The sequence below is a fragment of the Oncorhynchus keta genome, chromosome 26 (genome assembly GCF_023373465.1).
Source record: "Oncorhynchus keta strain PuntledgeMale-10-30-2019 chromosome 26, Oket_V2, whole genome shotgun sequence".
NCBI lineage: Eukaryota > Metazoa > Chordata > Actinopteri > Salmoniformes > Salmonidae > Oncorhynchus > Oncorhynchus keta.
The window spans coordinates 14,931,651-14,954,938 of record NC_068446.1 but is presented as its reverse complement, the minus strand read 5'-3'; the positions used below and the strand labels follow the sequence as shown (position 1 = coordinate 14,954,938).

The window sequence follows — 23,288 nt, the reverse complement described above, 5'->3', positions numbered from 1 at the left end:
GCTAAATCAGTGGTTTCCAAACTGGTGTGCGAGAGGTCGGAAGAGGAAGAGTGTTTCCAATAGGAAGAGTGTTTCCTATTGGATAACTACAGATATATACCGTGCATTTGGTAAGTATTCAGACCTCTTAACTTTTTCCACATTTTGTTACATTATAGCCTTATTCTAAAATGGATTCAATTTTTCCCTAATCAATCTTCACACAATACCCAATAATGCAAAATGTTTTTAATGACAGCTTTTTAGAAATGTATGCAAATGTATAAAAAAGATAAACTAAATGATCAACTTTACATAAGTATTCAGACCCTTTTCTCAGTACTTTGTTTAAGCACCTTCAGCAGTGATTAGCCTTGAGCATTCGTGGGTCTGACACTATAAACTTGGCACACCCATTCTTTGCACATCCTGTCAAGCTCTGTCAGGTTGGGTGGGGAGTGTCTCTGCACAACTATTTCAGGTCTCTCCAGAGATGTTCGATCGGGTTCAAGTCCGGGCTCTGGCTGGGCCACTCAAACACATTAAGAGGCTTGTTCCGAAGGCACTTCTGCGTTGTCTTGTCTGTGCTTAGGGTTGTTGTCCTGTTGGATGGTGAACCTTCGCCCGAGTAAGAGGTCCTGATCGCTCAAGTTGTAGAAACATCTTAAGGATGATCAAAGGAAGCAGGATGCATTTTAGCTCAATTTTGAGTCTCAAGGCAAAGGGTCTGAATACTTATGTAAATAAGGTATTTCAGTTTTTTATTTTTAATACATTTGCAAAAATGTCTAAAAAATGTTTTTAGCTTTGTCATTATGGGGTATTGTGTGTAGATTGATAAGGATTTGTTTTTAATCCATTTTCCTATAAGGTTGTAACAAAATGTTGAAAAAGGAAGGGGTCTCAATACTTTCCGAATGTGCTGTGTATATATATATATATATATATATATATATATTAAAGTAACTCAGTCCAGCTTTAAACTTGCTGTTGAAAATGTTTATAATAAAATGTGCAAGTTACAATTTTGAAATTGGGTAGTGCATCATCAGTCTCTCTTGTCATGTTAGTTATTGCATACCTTACAGATCTATTTATAACTTGTCAGAAATGTCCAGATTAACTAGCATATTTTTATTTCGGTTTTTATTAGCCCATAGATATTGTTGACATTCTTTTGTCACTCAAATATTACACGAATACACACTAGACATGGAAAATGCATAGAAATACAGTAACATTTGCTTTAAAACGGCATAACTTTCTTTGCACACCTTGATTTTTTTATGAGGGGGGTTGCAGGAAATAAACTTTATTCCTGCAAAATTCTTTCCACCAATAAGAGGGTGTGAACGGTTTGTGTCATGAACTATGCTTGTGCCCATAGAAATAGACGTGGTGCGCGAGGAGGGAGGCAGCGTGATATTCCACGGTGCTGGAAGGGGGGCCCGAGTGAAAAAGTTTGGGAACCCCTGTGCTAAATGACCAACATGTAAATGTAGACTTAAGTAACCAACCATAATACATACATCATTACGGATTTGACAAATATCCACTTTGTCAGATCAGATTTGTTGAATGTGCCGTTCGTTTTGGTTGTGTTTCAGATTATTTGGTGCCAAATAGAAATTAATGGTAAGTAATGTATTGTGTCATTTAGGGGTGTCAATAATTTTGGACCCCATACCTTTTTGAGAAACACTATTATTACTTGTTAAACTAAATCTCTTTCTCTGAGAAATTGTATAAGTATAATATAATTTACTAATTTCTTTGAACGTACAATATAGATCAGTATTTGCATTATTTATTTTACGTAGACAGTCATTATTGTTCATCTTTATCAAGGGTGCCAATAATTTTGTACCCCATTGTATATAAATATATTATACAAAATCGCACTCTGTCTACGACTTGATGTTGGGAGCATTATCGTCATACATATGGTAAAGCGCTATGACATGCATATCATGGTTTGTCAATTTATTCTCTTTGCCAATGATATATGATATTTTACCTTATCGTTATATAAATGTGCATTGTCAAATGTATGATATGCGATTTGTCATGCCCATGCATTCTTGTTTGGTATTGACTGTTACAGTATGTGGGTGCAAATAAACTTGAACTTGATAAGTATTTTAATAGATTGCCTACATTTCATTCAAGCATCGGTACAGCCTGGCTCACGAAAAATCGCTTTTTCTTTCTTTCTTTTGAATTATGAACACAACAAATACAAAACAAATACACACAAAAAAAACAGAAATATACAAACAAGAGTACATAAACCTAACAGACAGGGTATTACATATCAACATTAATTTTCAATTTGTTAAATACTTCTTTGGTGCATAATTGCTTTTTTGTTTTTACATTTACTAATCATTTCAAAATAATATTTAAATTTGATCTTAAATAATGTGAAAATGCGTTTGTTCTCTGCCCACTTAATTTTATGGATAAAGAATCTTCCATGAAAGATAAACAATTTAACAATGAGAGTTAAATCATGGTCCATTTCATTTGGATCAAAATAAAATAACATCAATCTATCAGATTAACATTAATATTAGTTTCTTTTCAAATAAAATCTTCTAACTCACTCCAAAATCTTCTGACATAAGAACAGTCCCAAAATAAATGGTCTAGGAGTTTCTGGATCACAACCACAAAATACACATTTGTTATCAATAGCTATTTTAAATCTGTGTATAGTAAAGGACTTTACAGGGTAGATTCTATCAATGAGTTTGTATGATACTTCTTTCACCTTATTAGATATACAATATTTACCAGACAACAACTAAACTTTGTTCCAGTTCACTTGTCCTAGGGCTGCATTCCAGTACATTTTAGCAGAGGGAGTAGTAACATATTGACATAGTTTCCTTATATATATGTTTAAAGTTTATATATATTATAGTTTAAAATATCAATTACTTCTAATTGTATTGAGGCTACAAAATCCTCAACAGCTGCACTTGGAGCATTGTTATATTCTCCTAAAAGAAGAATAGCACCTTTAGGGACAGCTCTAACAACTATTTGATACTCCTCAGGAGTGAATGTAACATTGTGTGTTCTCATAAATTCTGGATAATCATATAGTTGTCCATCATTATTCACTAATTGTTTAACCCAAATAATGTTGCCGTCAAACCAGTTCTGGAAAAAGAAAGACTTGTTTTTGTATTTTATGTCTTTATTATTCCAGATTGTATACCTATGTGGGGAACATTTGTGTTTGTACATGATTTTCCAAGTTAGAAGTACTTGTTTATGAACGTTTGCAAGCTTAATAGGGATTTTACCTACATCAAAGTTGCATTTGAGTAAGAATTCTAGACCACCAATCTGTTGGAATATTACAGGGATGATATTCCAAATGCAATCATTTTTATTAAATAGTTTTGTATCAATTTCATCTTAAATATTATATTAGAAGTTTTAAAATCCAGAGCATTTAACCCTCCCTCACTTTGGGTCCTACATATTACAACATATTTTCTTAAATAATGAGGTTTATTCCTCCATATGAAGTTAAATAATTTAGAATCAACCATTATAGTCACTGACAGAGGAACATCCAAGGCAAGTGGGGTATGAACTCATCTGGACAGACCTTCAGATTTTGATAAAAGTACACGTCCAGATAAAGATAGATCTATTAATAACCAGGAGTTAAATCTCTTTCCAATTTTCTTTACAGTAGGAATAGAAGGACTTCGAGAGCTGGTGTCAGACTGAACAATGTAGGCCTAGCTATGAGATTGAGCAACAGGCAGGCAGGCAGGCAGGCAGACTCACAGTCACAGGCAGACTCACAGGCAGAGGGCGCTCTACATATTGGGAAGGAGAGGATGGGAAGAAATGCCACAACTTCAGTCCTCCAGTCAGCGTTCCCACGATTCTATGTATTCAGAGAGAAGGTCGTTCCCCGTCTGTCATCCAGCTGCGCAATTTAGCGAAATCGCGGTAGAAGCAAAGGCGACGGAGTTGGTCATAACGGTAGGTTTATGTTGATTGAAAAATAATTAATGACTTTTTACACAAGAAAGTCTACACGACGCGATTTTCACTGACTTCAACATACTTTATCGATTCCAAGAAGGCAATGAAAAATTATTTTTGACTATTTACAGCCCTAGACCCTTTCCACTTTGCGCTTGGAACCGAGTCCATAACACAGGTGAGTGTAAATACAATTCTAATATTATAGGCGACTACAGCACATGTAACTGAACTTCCACGGAATATAGTCGGAATGGATGTGTAGGATTAGGATACTTATTTTTGTGCTACACAGGACTAGGGTTTCTCTCACTTTTGCATGATGCCGTTGTCAGTCTTGTCATGGCCAGTTTGTTATTCATATGGGTGTAAGCAAATGTGTAGCATCACTGGTTTACTCCAGTAACAACATTGCATTTTGTAAATGTGTTCGTTTTACACTAAAGTATAAATGGCTTTAATTGCATTGTAATTTGCCAAAGTTTTTGCCATTTGGTAGAGAAAATAGTTGATGTTATCCTGAATGCTGACTTTTATTGAGGAATTTATAGCTATACTTCAAAACCTGTGTTGAATACTAACGTTACTAATGGTACTCTTTGATCAAAATCAATGTATTGCCCATCTCTCTCTACCTTACGGGTGATTCCTCACTAAACTAGAACAAAACAGGACCATGATATTTTTTTTGTATTTTCACGAAATGTTATCAACATACAGTTCCTTTTGGAGGAAGGATTGTTGACATATATTTCACTTTTCTATCTTAAAGCATAATTGAAAAATAATGAATTGAAGTTGGTATATTTGTGACATTTTGGCCTTACCCAGGCCTCCTTTGAGACTCCATAATGTTACATCTGTAGGTGATACAGAGCTGTCATATGATGCTTAACTGTAAAACTGAATGACACCAATTTGGGCCCCCTGACTTATTCCACATGTTGTTGTGTTACAGCCTGAATTCAAAATGGATTAAATGTTTTTTTTTCTCATCCATCTACACACAATACCCCATTATGGCAAAGTGAAAAAGCATTTTTGTAAATGTATTGAAAATGAAATATAGATAGTCACTTTGTAGAAGCACCTTTCACACTGATTACAGCTGTGAGTCTTTTTGGTAAGTCTCAAGTGCTTAAAATCAAATCGAATTGTATTTGTCACGTGCCGAATACAACAGTGAAATGCTTACTTTACAAGCCCTTTAACGCTTTTTTTTCTTCTTGAAACTACACTGTAAAAAAATGAAAATAAAAGTAACAAATAATTCAACAGCACCAGTAAAATAAGAATAGCTATATACAGGGGGTACCGGTATAGAGTAGCAGCATCCTAAAAGAGGGGTCTGGGTAGCCCTTTGATTACCTGTTAAGGAGTCTTATGGCTTGAGGGTAGAAGCTGTTAAGAAGCCTTTTGGACCTAGACTTGGCGCTCTGGTACCGCTTGCCGTGCGGTAGCAAAGAGAACAGTCTATCACGAGGGTGGCTGGAGTCTTTGACAATTTTTAGGGCCTTCCTCTGACACCGCCTGGTATAGAGGTCCTGGATGGCAGGAAGCTTGGCCCCAGTGATGTACTGGGCCATACGCACTACCCCACTGTCGGTAGTGCCTTGTGGTCAGAGGCCAAGCATTTGCCATACCAGGCAGTGATGCAACCAGTCAGGATGCTCTCTATGGTGCAACTGTAGAACCTTTTGAGGATCTGAGGACCCATTCAAATCTTTTCAGTCTCCTGAGGAGGAATAGGTTTTGTCGTGCCCTTTTCGTGACTTTCTTAGTGTGATTGGACCATGTTAGTTTGTTGGTGATGTGAACACTAAGGAACTTAAAGCTCTCAACCTGCTCCACTAAAGCCCCGCCGATGAGAATGGGGGGCATGCTCGGTCCTCCTTTTCCTGTAGTCCACAATCATCTCATTTGTCTTGATCACGTTGAGGGAGAGGTTGTTGTCCTGGCACCTCACGGCTAGGTGTCTGACCTCCTCCCTATAGGCTGTCGCACCCCTGAGGGGCCCCCGTGTTGAGGATCAGTGTGGTGGATGTGTTGTTACCTACCCTTACCACCTGGAGGCAGCCCTTCAGGAAGTCCAGGATCCAGTTGCAGAGGAAGGTGTTTAGTCCGAGGGCCTTTAGCTTCGTGATGAGCCAGTTGGTCAATGCATGCTCAGAGGACACGTCCTGGTAATCAGTCTGCCTTGTGAATGTTGACCTGTTTAAAGGTCTTACTCACATTGGCTACATAGAGCGTGATCACACAGTCGTCCGGAACAGCTGATGCTCTCATGCATGTTTCAGTGTTACTTTTCTCTAAGTGAGCATAGAAGTCATTTAGCTTGTCTGGTAGACTTGTGTCACTGGGCAGCTCGTGGCTGTGCCTCTCTTTGTAGTCTGTAATAGTTTGCAAGCCCTGCCACATACATGAGCATTGGAGCCGGTGTTGTACGATTCAGTCGTAGTCCTGTATTGGCGCTTTGCCTGTTTGATGGTTCAGAGGGCAGAGTCCCACTCCATGTAAGCGGCAGCTCTACCTTTTAGCTCAGTGCTGATGTTGCCTGTAATCCATGGCTTCTGGTTAGGGTATGTACGTACAGTAACTGTGGGGACAACGTCATCAATGCACTTCTTGATTAAGCCAGTGTCTGATGTGGTGTACTCCTCATTGCCATCAGAAGAATCTCGGAACATGATCCAGTCTGTGCTACTAAAACCGTCCTGTAGCTTAGCATCTGCTTCATCTGACCACTTTTTTTTTTATTGACCAAGTCACTTGTGCTTCCTGCTTTAGTTTTTGATCGTAAGCAGGAATCAGGAGGATATAGGATATAATTATGGTCAGATTTGCCAAATGGAGGGTGAGGGAGAGCTTTTTATGTGTCTCTGTGTGTGGAGTAAACGTGGTCTAGAGGGCCCCCCTGGTTGCACATTTAACATGCTGGTAGAAATGAGATAAAACAGATTTAAGTTTTTCTGCATCAAAGTCTCTGGCCACTAGGAGCGCTGCCTCTGGATGAGTGTTTTCCTGTTTGCTTATGGCTGTATACAGCTCATTGAGTGCGGTCTTAGTGCCAGCATCGGTTTGTGGTGGTAAATAGACAGCTACAAAGAATATAGATTAAACTTTATCTTGGTAAATAGTGTGGTCTACAGCTTATCATGAGATACTCTACCTCAGGTGAGAAAAACCTTGCGACTTCCTTAGATTTCATGCACCATCTGATGTGATCTGATTACACACTCGTCGTCAGATCCTTACAAGGCATCCAGAACAGTGAAGAGGTGACTCCAGGATGCTGGCCTTCTAGGCAGAGTTCCTCTGTCCAGTGTCTGTGTTCTTTTGCTCATCTTAATCTTTTATTTATGTTGGCCAGTCTGAGATATGGCTTTTTCTTTACTACTCTGCCTAGAAGGCCAGCATCCCATAGTCACCTCTTCACTGTTGACACTGGTCTTTTGCGGGTACTATTTAATGAAGCTGCCAGTTGAGGACTTATTATTGTTATTTTTTTTAACCGTTTATTTAACTAGGCAAGTCACTTAAGAACAAATTCTTATTTTCAATGACTGCCTAGGAACAGTGGGTTAACTGCCAGTTCAGGGGCAGAACGACATATTTGTACCTTGTCAGATCAGGGGTTTGAACTTGCAACCTTCCGATTACTAGTCCAACACTCTAACCACTAGGCTACCCTGTTTCTCAAACTGGACACTCTAATGTACTTGTCCTCTTGCTCAGTTTTGCACCAGGGCCTCCCACTCCTCTTTCTATTCTGATTAGAGCCAGTTTGCGCTGTTCTGTGAAGGGAGTAGTACACAGTGTTGTATGAGATCTTCAGTTTCTTGGCAATTTCTCACATGGAATAGCCTTCATTTCTCAGAACAAGAATAGACTGACGAGTTTCAGAAGAAAGTTCTTTGTTTCTGGCCATTTTGAGCCTGTAATCGAACCCACAAATTCTGATGCTCCAGATACTCAACTAGTCTAAAGAAGGCCAGTTTTATTGCTTCTTTAATCAGAAGATTAGTTTTCAGCTGTGGTAACATAATTGCAAAAGGGTTTTCTAATGATCAATTAGCCTTTTAAAATTATCAACTTGGATTAGCTAACACAACGTTCCATTGGAACACAGGAGTGATGGTTGCTGATAATGGGCCTCTGTACGCCTATGTAGATATTCCGTTAAAAAACAGCCGTTTCCAGCTAAAATAGTCATTTACAACTAACAATGTCTACACTGTACTTCTGATCAATTTGATGTTATTTTAATGGACAATTAAAAAATAATAAAATCTTTCGAAAACAAGAACATTTCCAAGTGACCCCAAACTTCATGAACGGTTGTGTGTTGATTTAAATATATATATTTATTATTATTTAAAAGAAAATTCAGCTCCCTGATTAAAATGTCCAAAGTCTTGTCACCTTACGTGTGTGATGTAAGTGACTAAAATAAATGGCTGTTGTTGCATCAAACCTGCTGTATCACAGAGGAATGACAAGCAGCTTGCAGGAAGCAACCATGACAGCGTTAAAAGGGACAATCTCACCTTTTCCCCCGGGGGCTCTGGAGCACAGTTCTTTCATCCGGAATGGTGATGTCATAGAGAGCGTTGCCTGGACAACTGAGCAGCGTAGATGGAATTAAAACCCTCCATGTCTCGCCTCATCTGTGTCATTGGGTTACCAGGGTGTCTTCCATTAATTCACACCAACAGAAGGAACACACACACTGTAGTTAGTCAGCAGTAGTGTTTTGTGTTGCTCCCTCCCTCTTTGTGTGTTTCTTGGATCAATGCAAGAGGATGAAAGTCAAGTAGAATGAAAAGAGGTGTGACCTTTAGGGCGATTCCATATTTTTGGTATCTGAGATTGTTCTTGCAATTCTAACATAACTTCATTAGGAGTGAGGATGTTTGACATGATTTTTTACATTTGTAACAAATTACTTTTGAAAAATTCATGATGATTGGCCATTTTTAAGCTGTTTTTAGACCAATACATGTTTCCTGTAAGAGCCTATTATCTTTGAACCGTATCTGATACAGACATCTTGGTGCCATTATACTCACTATAGTGTGCTCTGACATTATAGGTCAATAACCAATCACAGCCCTCATTTCTGATTGCAGATTCAGCAAATCACCAGCAGAGGGAGTTCCAGTTGAATCCATTTTTCCATTCACTCTGTTAGTACTGCTCATAAAATGTATCAGAATTAGCGGTTAATTAAGAGCATTAGTCTAGTAACCGAAAGGTCGCAGGTTCGAATCTCAGAGGGAGCAAGGTAGAAAAATCTGCAGTTCTGCCCTTGAGCAAGGCAGTTAACCCCCCCCGAAAACAACTGCTCCCCTGGCATCAATGACATGGACATCGATTAAAGCAGCCCACTGCACCTCTCTGATTCAGAAGGGTTGGGTTGGATGCGGAAGACACATTTCCGTTGAATGCATTCAGTTGTGCAACTGACTAGGTATCCCCTTTCCCTTTCCAGTATATTGTACAAAACAATATGTCCTAAAATGAACAGAATCAAAAAGGGTACTTTTGAGATATCAATATGTTAAATAAATCAACAACAAAAAATTCAGAATCAAGACATTCTCCATATTTTAGAGAACACTAGAAGGAGTACAATGACACCCAGATGTTGTCTTTATCATGTACAGTTCAGAGATATTAGGTTCTTACAGGAGGCTAAAATGGCCCCTTTTCACCATGATTTTCTCAAATTGTTTCTAATACAAATGTAAAGAGCATGTGAAATATTTTTGGCCTACGCTAGCATGGAATCGCCCTTCAGTTTAATGAGACCATTGATTTGCAAAAAGGACCACACACTGAAATTACTGTTGAGGGTAATGTGGGGGAGAGGAGGGAGGTAGAAGGGGAGGAGGAGGAGAAGCAGAAGGAGACTGACTTGGCATGTTCTTGTTGGTGTATTATTTTAAGAGATTTAGACAAAGGACATGTTTTCCTCCACTACCAGAGCTTTACTGAGATAGCAGTGTACTGTGGGAGAGTGGGACCCTGAACCATAGTTTGCCGTATGTTGGGCTCCCTAGTGGAAACCAGCTGAAAATTGCTTTCTGCTCCTGTGAATGAATGTTTAAAGAGGCTAGTCCACTGGGAGGGGTGTGAGTGGTGAAGAGGGGGTGATGGGAGGAAGTTATTTTTGGAAGCAGACATCAGTATGACGCTGGGCAGTCATGCTTGTGGTTGCCAAATCTCTATGAAATCTGGTACTGTTGTTGGAGTGTCATTCTGTTGTCTGAGTCAATTAATGAGTTTTTCATTATAATTCTAAACATTGCCTCTTTTTTTGTATGCCCAAACCGGTCCAGCCCAATAGTGACAGGTCAGACTGCGTCAATAGCAGCACACGATTCTGTTCACAGCTTCACCCTTTTTAAGGGATTAATTACTTGTACACACAAGTAATTAAGCCGCTTGGCCAAACTTGTAATTTGAAAACAAACACAATTTGATTTTTTCTTCAGTTCTCCAAAACGAAAAAAAAACAACATACAAGTGTTAGGGCCACACTGTTGACTGGATGCAAAGGTGTGTGTGTGTGTGTGTGTGTGTGTGTGTGTGTGTGTGTGTGTGTGTGTGTGTGTGTGTGTGTGTGTGTGTGTGTGTGTGTGTGTGTGTGTGTGTGTGTGTGTGTTGATCTGTGGTCTGCACACTGAAGTGGGGGAGGTTCTGAAACAGAACAGCCCAGTTGTGCATCCTCAGCACTTCCTTGTTGGATTTCCTTGTCACGACCCTGTAGAGGCACGCAGACAACCTGGTGCTTGCTTAGTGCAGGTGGTTATTCAGGACTGTCTATATGGTGTGTTCTTAATGCACTGCGTGTTGTGAATGCAGGCAAATGGCTGTACTGTAACTGACATTGGCTAGGTCACCTTCAGACAGTACGAGAGAGCCTTGGTGCTGCTGCTGTGACTGCTTTGATGTGATGGGGGTATTTATAGACTCCTGCTGTGTGTCTGTGCTTGTGTGGTATGTCTGTGTGCTTGCGCGTTAGCTGCCCCACCTCTTCTCTAACTAACATAATCCAGGACCTCTGCCCATTATCCGCCTTAAAACGTCATCCTGTCATGTTTTTGCAACATGTTAGGCATCAACCAACGCTTATGTGAACTGGCCATGCTCCCAGCAAGCTTTGCGGTGCCAATAAGAAAAGATGAGCGTCAATCTATTGAAGCTTATGCCAATATATTGCAGTCAATATGAGACTCACAGACACGTCTCTCTCTCTTCTCTAATCCCCATCTTCGACTCGCTCACTCACTGGCTCTCCCTCCCTCTCTCACTCTTTGCTTCCCTCTATCTTTCTCTCTACCTCCTCTTTATCCCCCTCTCTCCCTTCCCCTTCATTCATCTCTTCCACCCTCCTTAAAATATTGAAAAAATAACGATCAGATTATATAAAGTGATCTATAACAGAGCTTTGGTCTGCGATGCTTTATGCTAGAACCAAGCTGTAAAATACCCGGGAAAGACATGACTCCGATGCATATGACTCCGATGCCTATTTCCAGGTGTTTCCAGAGATGTTCGATTGGGTTCAAGTCCGGGCTCTGGCTGGGCCAATTAAGAACTTTAAGAGACTTGTCTCGAAGCCACTCCTGCGTTGTCTTGGCTGTGTGCTTAGGGTTGTTGTCCTATTGGAAGGTGAACCTTCTCTCCAGTCTGAGGTCCTGAGCACTCTGGAGCAGGTTTTCATCAAGGATCTCTCTGTACTTTGCTCCGTTCATCTTTTCCTCGATCCTGACTAGTCTGGCAGCCGCTGAAAAACATCCCCACAGCATGATGCTGCCGCCACCATGCTTCACAGTAGGGATGGTGCCGGGTTTACAGAAAGGATTTCAGGCCATATAGTTAAATCTTGGTTTCATCAGACCAGAGAATCTTGTTTCTCATGGTCTGAGAGTCTTTAGATGCCTTTTGGCAAACTCCAAGCGGGCTGCCATGTACCTTTCACTGAGGAGTGGCTTCCGTCTGACCTCTCTACCATAAAGGCCTGATTGGTGGAGTGCTGCAGAGATGGTTGTCCTTCTGGAAGGTTCTCCCATCTCCACAGAGGAACTCTGTCAGAGGTCCAATCGGGTTCTTGGTCACCTCGCTGACCAAGGCCCTTCTCCCTCGATTGCTCAGTTTGGCCAAGCGGCTAGCTCTAGGAAGAGACTTGGTGGTTCAAAACTTCTTCCATTTAAGAATGATGGAGGCCACTGTGTTCTTGGGGACCTTCAATGCTGCAGACAATACTTGGTACCCTTCCCCAGATCTGTGCCTCGACACAATTCCTTCAACCAATGTCTTAGTTTTTGCTCCGACGTACTATTAACTGTGGGACCTTATATAGACAGGTGTGTGCCTTTCCAAATCATGTTGTAAAAACATCTCAAGCATGATCAATGTAAGCATGTTGCACCTGAGCTCAATTTCGAGTCTCAGAGCAAAGGGACTGGATACTTGTGTAAATAAGGTATTTCTGTTTTCATATTTGATAAATTTGATAAAACTGAACTTGTTTTTGCTTTGTCATTATGGGGTATTGTATGTAGATTGATTGTGAAAATATTGTATTTAATACATTTTAGAAGGCTGTAACGTAACAGAATGTGGAAAGAGTGTAGAGGTCTGAATACTTTTCCGACTGCACGGTATGTTTTGATTTCTAAGGTTGGTATCATTCACAACTAAAGTTGCCAAATAACTCAATCTGGTGTATAGAACCTGTTTCAAATGACCGCTTAGCCACTTCATATTCGCACTTGCTCGGGAATAGGAAAAAAATCCTTTCTATTTTATTATTTTTACTATTAAATTATAGAACATAAAATAATGGCAAGGGATTTATATGCATATCTTGTCTGCTAAATGAACTAGCCTACAGCTTAGGCTGCAATTGGCATGGCGCATCATAGCCAGATAAAATACAGTAGGCCGATTCAGAATATACTGTTCTGTTTGTCTGAAATGCATTTTCTTTATATTGTAATGTGTATATATATTTTGTTGACCTACCTAAAATAAACAATGGATTTATGGTGAAAGGTATATATTAAATAGATTTTTTTTTTAAATGTAGTTGTTCCAAAGGCGCGCATCAGCGGTGTAGAGGCCTGAAGATGCTAAATGTGTTTATGCTAATTAACTGTCAATTACCGTGAGACCAGCAGTCATTTGCATGACAGTTACCGTCTGACAAAATGTCATGACCACCACAGCCCTAGGAGGGAGGGAGGGAGGGGAGAGAGAGGGATGTCAGTGAAATGTGGGAAGGCGAGAGAGAATGATTGAGGTGAAAGAAGGTGGGAGAGAAGAGACACATTGAGGCAAAGAAGTAGAGGGAGGGAGGAAGAGAGGGATGTCTTGAAATAAGCATCAACCCTGTGACATCTTTTTTTTCATTAAATGTAATGTATTGACATAAGCATCAACCTTGTGGCACTGTCATTTTCCCATTGAATGCAATGTATTGACATAAGTATCAAGTGGTTGACGCTCATCTTTTCCAATTGGCACCACAAACCCTGCTGGGAGCATGGCCAATTGGCACCACAAACCCTGCTGGGAGCATGGCCATTTGGTTGATGCCCAACGTTTAGCAAAAACATGACAGGATGATGTTTTCCTGTGATAACATGTTGAGGACCCAGCGTCCTGCCGACCATTGTATTGGGTAAACACTCAGCCACAGTTATATTATGTACAGTGCACTAAGTCTCCTAAGTGCTTCTCTAGCTGCTTTGGAACTGCTGCGTTCTGTAATAAAGAACATGTAATTTACTCTTTAACTCCCACTACTCCTCTCCCTATTTACTTCCTCCCATGAATCACTAGTGCTTGTCTGCATGGGACATTGACTGACTGACTTACAGTGAGTGTATGCATCCCCTATGGGAATTGAACCCACAACCCTGGAGTGGCTTGCACCATAATCGTACCAACTGAGCCACAGGAAGAGGTTTTCCCGTCAGCACCCCAATCCTTCATAGTAGGACGAGGCTTAATCACTACTTTGAAAAGTTCCCCATGACTTTTTTAATGGGGAACTTGCTCACTTTGGGCTCCCTTTTAATGTTCAAATGTGCAGATCATCAGAGTCAATATTACAAGACCTATAGAACGACATGCATGTGGTTTTATTAGCATTTAGCACTAGTTTAAGATTTTTTAATTGAGTCAAAACCATGTTGAAGGTCATGAATGGCCTGCTGTACTGAGGGGGGCACAGGAATACATAACTGTATCATCTGCATAGAGATGAATGTTACAGGTTTCAACAGATAGACCTATATTATTTATATAAATAGTTTATTTAAATAGTGAAGAGAATAATGGACCCGTGCGGCACAGCTTTCGTAACATTGAGGACTACATTTGATATGGTCAGTAAGCAACACGTTGTGTTCTGTCCATTTAGATAGTTCTTGGATCAATTGTGAAAAATCCTGATCTTGGCCTATTTCAGACCATCTTTGAACGAGTAAGAAATGGTCAACTGTATCAAACGCCTTCGACAGGTCCAATGAATAAGGTTGGTACAATTATTTTTATGGTCTCAACAATCTAGCACATAATCTAAGACAAGTGTATACATGGCAGAGGCTCAATCAAACTTGTCTTGTTGTTGAATATTTTCTATTTGCTTTTTCCAGTTAAGAACATTCACAACAAATGAAAAGATATCAGACAACAATATAACAGTGACAACCTTACAAGACAACAGATGAGTGTAAAAAATAATTATATATATATATACATTTTTTTTAAATGGAGACATTTGATCATATGACCTGCCGTAAACTACATACTATACATTAAATGTGAAATATTACGTGAGGATTATATAGAGATGCAATCAATATGATGTGAGGGGAGATTCTCCATATAGTCAAAAGGTTTCCAAATTCTGTAAAATGTCTCTAACTTATTCCTCAAGCAGTAAGTGATTTTTCTCCAGTTCGATACAACTATTAACTTCTGATAGCCACATTGCAACTGGCAGGAGGTAATCTGATTGTCCATTTCAAGGCAATACATTTCTTGGCTATCGCTAGCAATATTTCTGTTAGCTTTATAGTATGGCTTTGCCTAAGATTGTAATTAGTAAAATTACCCAGGAGACAAACCTTTGCTTCTAAAGGGAATGCAACCCCATTAATTGAGGATATAGTATCGCATATACCCTGCCAGAAACGGTGTAGTTTTGAACTCTGCCAAGTGGAATGGAGGAATGTTCCTTCATCTGAGCCATAAGGAGGAGATATCAGGGTTGAACATCTAGATGGGATGATATAGAGCTGATGGAGGAAATTAAACTGGATCAGTCTGAATCTGGAGTTCAATGTGGAAGTAACACCATCACTGCATACAGTACGTCACTGGTCTTGGACAGTGGTTGGTCTGCATGGCAGAGTTGTTCAATAGGTGACATCTTAGGTAGGTTCCATTGTCCTTTTGAGAGTCACCCTAATAACAGGTAACTAAAGAAGTCCCTGTTAGACAAGTGGTATTTCTGTTTCAGCTGTTCAAATGACATAAGAATTCTCTCATAACAATGTTCCAGAAGAATGATACCCTTATTAGACCATGGACTAAAATGACTATTCTGGGAAAACATAGGAATACATCTATAGTTCCATAGTGGGGTTTTAGGGGAAAAAAATTCCTCATCTGAACAGCTCATGCAGTTTGCCCCATGCCAGGACAGAATGTATAATTAAAGGGTTGTCGGTGATGGTTTTTATGGACTTCCTGTCCCATTTGTAAAATAATTCTGCCCCAGTGTCCTCATCTACCTCAAACTTTTCAATGTTCAACCATGAGGGAGAAGGACCATTGTCAAAACTCTGAGCCAGAAATCTAGACTGCGCAGCCAGTAATGCCAACTTAGCAATTTTGTTGTTAGATGTACCAACTTTTCAGAGTACCCTGGCAACTTCTTTTCCAAACAACACCTAGCAACAAATGTAGCTATTTAAAAAATATATTTAAAAAAAACTATTAGCTACTTTTGAAAAGTGACTGAAACGCTAAAATGCACACAATTTCCCTCTAAATGACACAAAAAAAGATTTTCTCTGTCACACACTCAGTCACAACGCACGTGCCTGACTGCAAAAGTGCATTGTGAGTGATGTCAGCAGCAGGCGCACAGCTCGTGCACATGGAAGCAGCAGGCCAGCAGCAATTTCAGCAAATTGCAAATCATTGTTGGCTGACTGCAGCAGTAGTAGCACGGGTTTGACGAGCCAAACCCAATGAATATAGTTGGTCACGAATGTTTGATCTTGAACAGAACTTACATCAATCAACATGTCTCAATCAAAATTGTACAGACGAGTGGGAGTCTGTTCCTGAATTGAAAGGGTGACTGAAGCCCGTAATTGGGGATGATTGTCAGGCATACTGTGCGTACTGCAAATCAGATATGCTTTCAAAAATGTATGACAACAAAAAACATTGTACTACAGCAAAGCATATAAATAAATCAAAACCGTACAACCCCGCAACGCAGTCTACATTACCATGGTTGGTTATGAAAGTGGATAACTGCAGAAGCTACTATTGCACTGGCCATTGTGGAGCATTGTTCGCTGCTAGCATGTGACCATTTAGGTATGACTTGCAAAGCTGCTTTTCCAGATTCTGTGGCAGCAACAAACTTCCAAATGCACCGCACCAAGTGCACAGAAATCATTAGGGGAGTACTGGCTCCTTATTTTCTCAAAAGTGTAACATCAGATGTGGGGGATGAGAAGTTCAGTCTCCTTTTGCTTCCACTGATCCACTGATCTCAGTGTCTTGAAATACCTGGGTGTGGTGATTCGGTATTTCAGTGATAAAAAAAAGAACTGTTGTGTCCACATTTCTCGGGCTGGATGAATTGGAGGGGGGCAATGCCAGATCAATAGCAAAGGCGGTAGTTTAGTTTTTTGAGAAGTGTTACCTTCTTCAGGGTATTGGCACTGATAATGTGTCCGTGATGACTGGGGTGCACAACGGGGTGTACACGATTTTAAAGGTAGAATGTGATTGCCCAATTTGGTAATCATCCGCTGTGTGTGCCATTCTTTACAATTGGCTGTCAGTGTAGCATTCAAAGAAACCATCCCTTGGAGTGTTGAGTACATAATCAGGGAAACCTACAACTGGTTTTTGATTTCCCCAAAATGGCGCAAGGCGTACAAAGCAGTGTATGCCACCATTAATTGTGGCCAGAAACCCCTGCAGATCGCCAAAGTGTGTGCCACGTTGGCTATCGATTTAGTCTGCTGTAATAATGAGCCAGTGGGAAGAACTGAAACTTTTTTTTTTTTTTTTGTGTGAATTTACTGCTTTTTCTCCCCAATTTCATGGTATCCAATTGTTTTAGTAGCTAATATCTTGTCTCATCGCTACAACTCCGGTACGGGCTCCGGAGAGACGAAGGTTGAAAGTCATGCGTCCTCCGATACACAACCCAACCAAGCCGCACTGCTTCTTAACACAGCGCGCATCCAACCTGGAAGCCAGCCGCACCAATGTGTCGGAGGAAACACGGAGTGGCTGGTGCGCGATGAGACAAGTATATCCCTACCGGCCAAACCCTCCCTAACCCGGACGACGCTAGGCCAATTGTGCGTCGCCCCACGGACCACCCGGTCACGGCCGGTTACGACAGAGCCTGGGCGCGAACCCAGAGTCTCTGGTGGCACCGCCCTTAACCACTGCGCCACCCGGGAGGCCCAGGAACTGAAACTCCACTTTGAGTTGACCAAGGCCAGTGAGTATTGAGACATGGTGGATGTGCTCCACTCCATGTACATGGACAAGACCAACTGTCTACCTGACATTCTTGAAATCAATCCTGTCCGACGTATAAGTTGCAGTGAAGTCATTTGAGGGAGAGAACAAACAGATCCTGTCAAGCTTTTGGACAATCTGGTACACCTCTTAACATCAATTTGCAGCAGAGTAGTCAACCCTATGGCAAAAATTGATGTCCTGAAGGATGCCATTGATGGACATCTCAGTCCATCACCATACCTTGGGTACCTTTTTCGAGAGTACGGTGTACCAACTCAGTCTTGCGCCAGAGGACGAAAAGGTCATTCGGAGATGGTGCATCAACTACATTGTTGCTTTAAGCAAGGAGCTGCAAGCAAGGCTCCCAGACAACCTTGAAGCCTTGTGAAACATGGCCTTGTTCAGTGTTAAGGAAACGCTAAAGCACAATAAAGGCACCAATTAAATGTTTAAAGTAGCTGAGCTACTGGGGTACCAGCCCCAAACAATTGATACAATTGTTTCTCGATGGAGAAACATCCATCTGTTTAGGTGGGACTCAACTGAAAATACAGTCACGTTTTGGAGTGAATAACTACACAAACCCTTCCGGGTCAAATCCATTTGAAGAAGTGTGCAAAGATGCAATCCTTGCCACACTCGAATGCGGAGATTGAATGGCTGTTCAGCCAAATATTTGTGGTCAAGTCAAAGATAAGAAATAGAATGTCACTGCACACTCTCAACTCCATACTCCTGGTGCGGTATGGACTGAAGCTGGCTGGCGATACCTGTTACCAGCATAAACTACGGAGTGAAGTTCTGCAGCAGCTTGGCACCATAGACGCATCGAGCTTTAAGGCCACTCCACCCTCTTCTGCTGGTTCCAGCTCCATGACAATGCCGTTCGACAGTGAAGATGAAGAGGATTTTCTTGCCAATCTATGATCCCATCATATTTACAGTACGTATGCAAGGAGTGGACTTTCTTGAACTGGCGGAGTCACACAGCTGATGGTGGCAGTGTGCACTGCAGTGTGAGCAAGAGAAGTGGCAATATCTGGAGGAAACCAGTGAGCAGCTATCCAGCCAAGCAGCACAACAACCTGGAGAGAGCTGGAGAGAGATGCCTAGCACACACATCATTATTTGAGTTAAGATGCTTGTTCAATAAGTTAGCATATATACCTTGTTATTAGCTTGTACCTATAATTGTTGATCAGTTATAGGTAGCATGTTAACTAACTGCCAATACACTGCTTAAAATTATAATTGTTCGGAATGTGTAGGTTTACCAGTTAAAAAGTAAATTAATTCAATGTAATGGTTCAATAACATGTAATTGTTTAATAATTCAATGCGTTTGAAAAATATCTGATCATATAAAGTGTTGTGTTTAGTACTTTTACAAATATGTCATTATAAACAAACAAATCGAAACGAACAAATGTCAAATCATGTTTGACGCCGAGATGGCCAGTCAATTTGAGTAACATTATTGTGTATTCTACGTAATGACAGAGTTTTACGTTATTATGTAATGACGTCATCATGCAATGACATCACGAGGTAATTTATCAACTTTTAGCAACAAATCAACCTGCCTCTGGCAACTTCCCCTGAAGGGACCACTGCAAAATTCAGTTTCTCTGGTTTTACTATTTATCGGTATATGTTTGGGTAAAATGAAAATGTTTGTTTTATTCTGTACACTAATCGACAACATTTCTCCCGATTTCCAAATAAAAATATTGTCATTTAGAGTATTTATTTGCAGAAAATGCATCAGTTTGGCCCCTCCAAGCCAAACACCTTTGTACATTTCCATATAATCAAAAGCATGTAATATACAGTGTCAACGGTTATGATCACTATGTTTGATGTACAGTTACAAGATGACATGGCGTTATACCCTGGGTTGGCCTGAACAGAATGTGCCAATTTTTATCGTATTGTAAATCAAATTGGCCAGGGACCATGCATCGGAGTACTCATGACTCCATTCCATGCCCACCAAAATGACATTCTGCTTCTCTGAATTGCCTTGCTAAAGTCTTACACTGTAAGATCCTATTTTATAATTTAGCTCGTCATGTTGGCAATAGAACAAGCGTTCAAATTATGCCTACCTGACCCAGATTGCGATTTATAACGGCCCGTTTTTGGATTGCGTAAACAACAACTGTAAATGTTTAAAGATGGGTACGCAGGGTTGTGTTCCATTCAAAACAACTACAAGATGTGCTTGCTCTAGTTCCGAAACGGCACAGCTAGAGAGCGCAAAAAAAAATCACCTTATAGTTGAAGACTCTTCTTTGAGTCATTGAAGTGCTTTGAAATGACTTAGGAACTGGAGAGGTGTGACCACTTGGAAACACCAGTTAGACCTCTCACTCTAACCGTTGTCATTTGTTTGTCTTATGTTGCGCCTACCAGAAATGTTCCAATAATATTCTTATGTTACTGAATGTATCCAGAGTAGTTTCATATTTCGTTATCAACAAATCTGGTAAAATGTATAATGAATCTAAAATGCACATAAAAATCAACAATCTTGTGTCAGGTGAACTGTTGTGTCCTCACCTTCAGTCTAATAATTTCCCGTAATTTCCAAACTGTTCCCATTTTATTGTCACCATGGTTATGCATTTCCATATTTCTTCTGTAAGAAACACTTAAAGGTAACCCCTGTCCATATAGGCCAATTCCCAAGAGTGTAAAGGGTTAGCAACACAACACATGCTACTCACCCTCAGCTTGAGTCCCAAATGGTACCCTATTCTCTACATAGTGCACTATATAGACTAGAGCCTTGAGGGCCCTGGGCCCTGGTCAAAATTAGCACACTATATAGGGAATAGGGTGCCTGTTACATATATGTATATGTGTCAGAGCAGAGACTCTAGTCATCAGTGCCATGATAATGCTGCTGTTTATGTTGTGGTGGCAACAAGAGCTGAGTTGACACTTGACTAGCTGAAAACTAAGGCTGTGTCCTAATTTACATTTTATTCCCTGTATAGTGCACTATAAAGGGAATAGGATGCCATTTGGGATGCTGTATAAGATTGGAGAAGCTTTAGCAACTGAATGTACCCTGGTTGGGAAGTAACAGGTTGCTTAGCAACTGCCAGACACAGTGGGTAATAAAACATATTTGGTTTCAGAGTCTTACAACAATAGCCATCCGACCACGAATTGGGTCAAACAACTACATTATATAACATACAGCGCCTTCGAAAAATGTATTAAAATGGACTAAATGCATTTTAAAAACTCAGCAATCTACACACAATTCCCCGTAATGCCAAAGCGAAAACAGGTTTAGACATTTTTGCACAATTATTAAAAATAAAAAACGGAAATGCCAAGCGTCATGTCTAGAGGAAACCTGGCACCATCCCTACAGTGAAGCATGGTGGTGACATCATCATGCTGTGGGGATTTTTTTTCAGCTGCAGGGACAAGTCAGAATTTAGGAAAAAATGAACGGAGCAAAGTACAAAGAGATCCTTGGTGAAAATCTACTCCAGAGCACTCAGGACCTCAGACTGGGGTGAAGGTTCACCTTCCAACAGGACAACGACCCTAAGCACACAGCCAGGACAACGACCCTAAGCACACAGCCAAGACAACGCAGGAGTGGCTTCGGGACAAGTCTCTGAATGTCCTTGAGTGGCCCAGCCAGAGCCCGGACTTGAACCCGATCGAACATCTCTGGAAAGACCTGAAAATGCTTGGTTACTAGTCCAGCGCTCTAACCACTAGGCTACCTGCCAAATTCATGTACTTACTGTATTTTTGGAAAGTGATTGTCCTATGGGAACCTAAAACTCTTTGAATTACTTGTAGATTAATCAATGTCCTTTGCATATTCAGAAAGAACAGGTTGTTACTAGGTTTAGTAGGTTATCATGGTCAAGTATTTTGTGTTGGGCGAGTGCATGTTACTGTATAATAGGGATTGTGATGTGGGAACCTAAAATGTTTTGAATTACTACTTTGCATATTCAGAAAAGAACAATGCCATGTGTGGTCCCAAATGGTACCCTATTCCCTTTATAGTGCACTACTTTTGACCAGAACCCTATGGGCCCTGGTCAAAAGTAGTGCACTATAGGGAATAGGATGCAATTTCGGACGTATACCATATTTCCCTTCTCCCGGCTCTATTAATAGCTGTTGTTTTTTGAGCAGCTTGAAATGGTGCTGACATACCGTGGTTTCCCTGTTTCCCTCCAATTATACAAGCACAATGCCAACTGTTGTTTTCAGTAAACAACCCACAGAGCAACTTCTCTGTGTCACCCAATACTGTTACAATGCTTCCTTGTCATTGGGATGATTTGGGGGAAACCCCCAATGGGAACATCATCACAGATGAGTGAGTAGCACATAAGTACCACATCCTGGGAAAGAGTAGCCTTTCACTCTAAAGTTAAACCCCTGTTTCCCTTAAAATGTAAATTAAATTGTAAACCTTGTCATTATTATGAAGAGCTTATTTTAGTTTCAAGCCTTTCATGGGCACTAAAAGGGACACTTAAAGTTCTGTGGGGCCTATCATATAACAGAGTTGCGTCACTGACATAAAGTAATAGTGTAGCATTTAAACTTTGCCAGCCGTTACACTTTATACCCTGTTATTTTGTTTGAACTTTTCATCTCTTTCTGGTCTCCATGTCAAGTTTCCTGCCCGTTGCCTAATAATCCAGAAGCCCACATATGGCCCCAGCCCTTTTAAAGAAGTAGCTTTGTCGGAGAGGAAGGGAACCGCTCAGGGATTTCACCATGAAGCCTATGGTGACTTTAAAACAGTTAGTTTCAGGCTGTGATGGGAGATACCCGAGGAAGCGATCAACAACATTGTAGTTACTCCACAATTACTAACCTAATTGACGGAGTGAAAAGAAGGAAGCCTGTACAGAATTTAAATATTCGAAAAGATGCATTCTGTTGGCAACAAAGCGCTAAAGTAATACTGCAAAAAAATGTGGCAAAGCAATTACATTTTTGCCCTGAGTACAAAGTGTTATGTTCAGGGCAAATCCAATACAACACATCACTGAGTACCACTCCATATTTTCAAGCATATTGGTGACTGCATCATGTTATGAATATGCTTGTAATCATTAAGGACGGGGGAGTTTTTCAGGATAACAAATAAATGGATTTTTGCATGTTTTGTTTTATTTTATTTAACCTTTATTTAACTAAGTCAGTTAATAACAAGTTCTTATTTACAATGACTGCCTAGGAACAGTGGGTTAACTGCCCTGTTCGGGGGCCGAACGACAGATTTTTACTTTGTCAGCTCAGGGATTCGATCTAGCAACATTTCAGTTACTGTCCCAATGCTCAAACCACTAGGCTACCTGCCGGTATGGAGCTAAGCACAGGCAAAATCCTAGAGGAGAACCTGGTTCTGTCTGCTTTCCACCAGACACCTTTCAGCTTAAAACATAAGGCCAAATCTACACTGGAGTAGTTTACCAAGAAGACAGTGAGTGGCC

The 23,288-nt window shown here is 40.5% G+C and overlaps 1 protein-coding gene across 2 annotated transcripts in view; it reads left to right on the top strand.

Moving 5' to 3' along the window:
- Nucleotides 1-3,861: 3,861 nt before the first annotated feature.
- The window catches only part of LOC118358986 (guanine nucleotide-binding protein G(I)/G(S)/G(O) subunit gamma-12-like), a 75,845-nt gene continuing 56,418 nt past the window's right edge, over nt 3,862-23,288 (top strand). Inside the window, exons 1-2 of one of the 2 annotated variants that reach the window (XM_035737072.2) lie at nt 3,862-3,990; nt 4,125-4,171. The gene's annotated coding sequence lies outside the window, so the exon portion shown is untranslated. The remainder of the gene's footprint in view (nt 3,991-4,124; nt 4,172-23,288) is intronic. The other variant, XM_035737074.2, reaches the window with a different exon arrangement.